Source organism: Thunnus maccoyii, chromosome 21, assembly GCF_910596095.1.
Source record: "Thunnus maccoyii chromosome 21, fThuMac1.1, whole genome shotgun sequence".
NCBI classification, from domain to species: Eukaryota; Metazoa; Chordata; class Actinopteri; order Scombriformes; family Scombridae; genus Thunnus; species Thunnus maccoyii.
The window spans coordinates 2,908,976-2,915,847 of record NC_056553.1 but is presented as its reverse complement, the minus strand read 5'-3'; positions in this window follow the sequence as shown (position 1 = coordinate 2,915,847).

Below are 6,872 nucleotides of genomic sequence, written 5' to 3'. Positions count from 1 at the left end.
TACTCAGCTGGGTAGATGGTTATTGGCCAATGGTTGAGTGCAGTACTGTTGGGCCCTTGATTATCTGATAGTAGGCTAATATCTTTGGGGAATTAACTATTTTGTCACATTACACATCTACAGCCTGTATCAACCATAACAACTTCAAAGCACAATCAAGTCAATGTTTCAAGGTGTTTGGGTTGTGTGTGGTGGTTCTTAAGTTGTTAATATGCATTATAGGTTAATAATCAGCATATTAAACAACACAGAAGTCTGTCTTTCAAGAAAAAAGGTTTTTAATCCAATGATGTTTTCAATTCAAAATGTTTGAAACTTAAGAATGATATGTACAGGGGTAGAGTTGTAGGCCTAACGTGTTATCTTACATACATTTAACATACATTTAACATTTTCATACAATAATTGGGATTCAGGAGCTTGAGTGTGAGCAAGAATTCTCTATGTGACCATTTCGTTTCAGTGTTGTGACTGGTAGCCTTTACTCTTTTTTATAATTCAGTTCTGACCTTGGTAATGGAGTAATGTTTTTCACTACTTTTTGTAGTCAATTTTTGGAACATCGTAGTTTCACCACAGCATCCTTTGTTAACGGAGTAAGCGTTGCATTGAGGAAGCCTGATCAAGCCCCTCTTAGGGGTTTTTGCGACTCTCCATCATATTTTTCTGTTTCTGTTTATATGTGTATATCAATTTTTATCTTTTGCATATATGCAAACAAAAAAATCAAAAAAGATCAAATAATTTGCTCTTGTGATACTCAAACCCTGCAATGTTGAACTCCTTATTTATACAGATGTACTGTTTCTATTTTAAATGTAGAAACTCCTCAGGTAAAGGTGAGAAAGTGACCATAATGGTACTTAATAACAGTTTATGATGAAATGTATGATTGTCTCTTTTGTAGCCTGAGTGAGTCAGATGCCATTAGACCATTTCTTTTAAAATGTCAGGTGAACTCATGTCTCCATAATGTTACTTGCATAAGAAATGTAAAAATATGGTGTGTGTGTGTGTGTGTGTGTGTATATAGAGGCCCATATAACAGACAAGCAGGTGAACTGAGTTTGTGTTGCTGGAGGGCTGTTGGCTGCAGACGGTGGTGGGCTGCAGGTTCAGATGGATGAAGCAAACTCACAGTTTGAGGGCTGCCCACCTCCTGCACAGGAAGTCAGCTCTGAGTGTGTGGGAGGAACAAACTGATGGCTTGACTTGACATTTATTGCTGCCTGTGAGTGTGCGGAGCAGGTGTGTCGCTAACCTGAAGCAGAAATTAGTCGTTTCACTCTTGTCAGTCTGAGTTTCTCACATCATTCTTCTCCTCTCCTCCTGCAGTACCTCGGTTCTCCAGCAGGAGGCGGTATCACCCCACAGAAAGATCAGCTCCTCTGGTGTTTCTCTTTTTGGTGAGTACCCTCAGATCTCCACCTGGCTCTATCTTCCTCTCATCTCATCTCCTTTTATGCTTTCTTAATCTTACTTTTTAACTACTCTCCCTCTTCCCTCTCCTCTTGTACTTGTTTCCTTCTCTTAAGGGAAAAAGGGAAGACAAGAAGGTATCTCCTCACCTTTGGATTCATCCCTTCTTTCTTTCTACCTCGTGTCTCTCTTTTCCTTCCTCGCATCTCTTTTTGTGTTTATTAATTAACGTGGATAAGAAATGGCGATAATGATTAAAATGATGAGAGCAAGACAATCAAGATTTAGTCGGCATCACAAAATGTGTGCGAATGTTATCTGTGTGTTTGTGTGTGTGTGTGTGTGTGTGTGTGTGTGTGTGTGTGTGTGTGTGTTATCAGTGAGCGTCAGCCGGCTCTCTGCTTTGTTTTTAGGTCACTTTTACACCGACTCTCCTTAAATCAGTCTGAAAGCAGCTCCGCTCTCTAAAATAGAAACAATTAGTGAGGGCTTGACATTCAACTCTTTCTCTCTCTCAGTCCTCCTTTCTTTCTGTCTTTCTTCCTGTCCTTTTTGGGTTTTTTGGGTTTTTTTGAGAAGTAGGCCTTCTGTCTCTGATCGGGCTGCAGACAGGTGCCTCGTCAACACATCAGATTTAACTCTAACTACATTTTTGATGCAGTCATCTGTTGTTGTTTGGCCTCACACGCCAACAAGGAGGAAGGACAATTAATTTAGAATATATTGAAACAATGTGCATACTGCTCAGTAACAACAACCATGATTTCTATATTTTGTGACTTTTTTCAAAATTTTCAGAGCTCCATAAAGAAACACAAGAAAAACGGAAATAATTCAGAATTACTATTAAAAACAATTTCTTTTATAAATAAAATTAAATAAAATAGGAAAACAATCTCTATATAAAACAAGGAACCTCTGTCTGTCTGGTTTTAGAGAAAAGCACAGCACTGTTACTGCTGCCATTCTTGTTTTAAATGACATCATTTCAACTTTGGATAACAAGAAACACTATGCTGCTCTTTGTATTGATCTTTCTAAAGCATTTGATACAGCTGATCATGCTTTGCTCTTAAAAAACTTAATAAGTTCCAGAGTTATCTCACGGACAGACAGCAGTGTGTAGCAATAGGATCTATTAAGTCAGAATTTGTTCAGATTGTAAAAGGTGTCCCACAAGGCTCATTCCTTGGTCCTGTTCTGTTTGCACTTTATATAAATGATATTGTTTCTGCTATAACTGGATGTAATATTCATCTTTACGCTGATGATACTATTTTGTATTGCACTGCAGATAATGTACACTCTGCTGTAGTATCTCTTTATCTCTCTTTATCTGTTTAGCTGATTTAAAAGTTAAGTCTTAAACGCAGACAAAACCAAACTTATGTTTTTCGCTAGAGCCAAAAATATTACCTCGGATAACCTCATCATCACAACCAAAAGTGGCACCAATATTGAAAGAGTCATGATATACAAATACCTTAGCATTTGGATTGATGAGAATATATCCTTCAAAAATCATGTAACAAATTTGGTGAGTAAACTAAGGCAAAATACTGGCTTTTTCTTTAGGAATAAATCCTGCGTCCCACTGCATAGAAAAACTCTTGTTGAGGCAACTTTTTTTTATCAGTTTTTGACTATGGTGACATCTTGTACAGGCATGCTTTAGCAGCGACTTTAAAGCCCTTTGATGCTGTCTACCATTCTGCACTCAGGGATTTGCACATGTATTTGTTTATTTACAAGGACCTTATTGGAAAGCTGCCTTCTTACATTAATTACATGCTAGTTTGGTACACTGGACCACATTACACAAGGACTAATGACTGGTGGCTTACACTCCACATGTCCCTCGTGTTCATACAGAGCTTGAAGATCTGCTTTTGGCTTCTTTGCACCATCAAGCTGGAACACACTGCAAAACATTGGTCATTTTAAATCCACCGTCTCAAACCTTTTAACTTCTGTTTGTACCTGTTTTTAATTGTTGTTGTTACTCTATTTATTAATTATATTTACATGTTTGTTTTATTGATTATCTTTCTTGCTCGACATCATTGTAAATTAGGGCTCCTCCCTCAATGATTTTTGAGTTTAAATGAAGACAAAATGAAGGCACCGCAGTTCATCTAACTAAAAAACGATGAATCACTGTCTGTCTATCTGTCTGTCTGTTTGTTTGTCCTCAGTTAAACTGTCCGATAGAGAAGAACAAGCGCACACAAGAGAAAAAAAAACAGAGGCGGAGGCAGTAAAACTAGCCAATAAGAGCACATTTGGCACCAGCATCAACCGATGGAAGCCGTAAACTGCTTCTGCGGTTCAACTTCAGTTGAGTCTCACTGGTGAAGTTTCTGTCTGGATTTAAACTATTTAATTCATTCATTCATTATAATTTTAATCGATACGTTTGTCAATTGATACATACATATGCGGTTCCTGAGAAATAATAATCAATCAGCCCGTTCCCAGCAGGCATGTTTTGAACGGGCACTGCACTAGTTAAAACAAATACAGGTGGAGACCTCTTTCAGTAAACTCTGGGTGACCCCTCCTATTTTAATTTAATTCCAAAGGTCCCTGCTGACACGGTTTAAAAGACAAAGTCCTTCATTGACCAAAATACATTATTTTTGACCTTTTACCTGAGCACTTTGAAGTCTGACAAGTCTGACTGCAACCATGGTAAGTTTTATTACTGTTGATTTAAGAAATTCTGGTTACAGTTGTTTGTTGGTTCTTTTTTTGACAGGATAAACTTTATAAATTATGATGGTGAAGAGTTGTTATAAAATCTGATGTTTACTAACAAATAAAAGTGTCCTGTTCAAAGAGGGCGTTTCCCTGCTGAAGCAAATGTAAAACTATGTTTCTTTCCATTTCTCTATGCAGAAATATTTGGCTCTGGCTTTGCTGCTCTGTGCTCTGCCGTCACTGTCAACTGCCTTGTGCCTCGGAACAAAGATCTTTCCTGGTATAAACACACGTTTTCCTCATTTGAACAATATCAAAGATTCACACAAAAATGCCACATTATGATTATAATGAAAATGTTTTAATAATAAAAATAATAATAAATAATTTTTTTCACCCACAGGCCGGACCCATTGTCAGGACCAAATTGATAGCACATGGCATGCTGTAGGATCTTCATGGACAAACAGCAAATGTCAGAACTGTGTTTGCGAGGACTGTTGTGATACGTAAGTTCTCAGATCACAAAATTACAGTGTTTACATGGGAAGAAAATGATTTCTGTATCTGCATATTCTATTTAACTGTTTACTGTTTATTTGCAGGGTGAACATCCGCGGTGAGAGTAATGACTGTGTGTTAATGTTATTTTGTGAAGACAAAAAGATCTCCACCTGGAAATGATGGAGTCTGAATGTAGAGTATGAATGAGAAGCAGAGTACGCACTAGACCTGCTCTATGTGAAAAGTGCCCTCAGATAACTTTTGTTATGATTTGGCGCTAAATAAATAAAACTGAACTGAGTTGAATGTGCTCCTTCACTGGTTTCTCACAACAATGAAGTGTTTGGCCTCACACGCCAACAAGGAGGAAGGACAATTAATTTAGAATATATTGAAACAATGTGCATACCTGCTGAGTAACAACAACCATGATTTATATATTTTGTGACTTTTTTTCAAAATTTCAGAGCTCCATAAAGAAACACAAGAAAAACGGATATAATTCAGAATTACTATTAAAAATAATTTCTTTTATAAATAAAATTAAATAAAATAGGAAAACAATCTCTATATAAAACAAGGAACCTCTGTCTGTCTGGTTTTAGAGAAAAGCACAGCACTGTTACTGCTGCCATTCTTGTTTTAAATGACATCATTTCAACTTTGGATAACAAGAAACACTATGCTGCTCTTTGTATTGATCTTTCTAAAGCATTTGATACAGCTGATCATGCTTTGCTCTTAAAAAACTTAATAAGTTCCAGAGTTATCTCACGGACAGAAAGCAGTGTGTAGCAATAGGATCTATTAAGTCAGAATTTGTTCAGATTGTAAAAGGTGTCCCACAAGGCTCATTCCTTGGTCCTGTTCTGTTTGCACTTTATATAAATGATATTGTTTCTGCTATAACTGGATGTAATATTCATCTTTACGCTGATGATACTATTTTGTATTGCACTTCAGATAATGTACACTCTGCTGTAGTATCTCTTTATCTCTCTTTATCTGTTTAGCTGATTTAAAAGTTAAGTCTTAAACGCAGACAAAACCAAACTTATGTTTTTCGCTAGAGCCAAAAATATTACCTCGGATAACCTCATCATCACAACCAAAAGTGGCACCAATATTGAAAGAGTCATGATATACAAATACCTTAGCATTTGGATTGATGAGAATATATCCTTCAAAAATCATGTAACAAATTTGGTGAGTAAACTAAGGCAAAATACTGGCTTTTTCTTTAGGAATAAATCCTGCGTCCCACTGCATAGAAAAACCCTTGTTGAGGCAACTTTTTTTTATCAGTTTTTGACTATGGTGACATCTTGTACAGGCATGCTTTAGCAGCAACTTTAAAGCCCTTTGATGCTGTCTACCATTCTGCACTCAGGGATTTGCACATGTATTTGTTTATTTACAAGGACCTTATTGGAAAGCTGCCTTCTTACATTAATTACATGCTAGTTTGGTACACTGGACCACATTACACAAGGACTAATGACTGATGGCTTACACTCCATGTCCCTTGTGTTCATACAGAGCTTGAAGATCTGCTTTTGGCTTCTTTGCACCATCAAGCTGGAACACACTACAAAACATTGGTCATTTTAAATCCACCGTCTCAAACCTTTTAACTTCTGCTTGTACCTGTTTTTAATTGTTGTTGTTACTCTATTTATTAATTGTATTTACATGTTTGTTTTATTGATTATCTTTCTTGCTCGACGTCATTGTAAATTAGGGCTCCTCCCTCAATGATTTTTGAGTTTAAATGAAGACAAAATGAAGGCACCGCAGTTCATCTAACTAAAAAACGATGAATCACTGTCTGTCTGTCTGTCTGTCTGTCTGTTTGTTTGTCCTCAGTTAAACTGTCCGATAGAGAAGAACAAGCGCGCACAAGAGAAAAAAAAACAGAGGCGGAGGCAGTAAAACTAGCCAATAAGAGCACATTTGGCACCAGCATCAACCGATGGAAGCCGTAAACTGCTTCTGCGGTTCAACTTCAGTTGAGTCTCACTGGTGAAGTTTCTGTCTGGATTTAAACTATTTAATTCATTCATTCATTATAATTTTAATCAATACGTTTGTCAATTGATACATACATATGCGGTTCCTGAGAAATAATAATCAATCAGCCCGTTCCCAGCAGGCATGTTTTGAACGGGCACTGCACTAGTTAAAACAAATACAGGAGGAGAACTCTTCCAGTAAACTCTGGGTTAGGGTTAGGTTGACACCCCCTATTT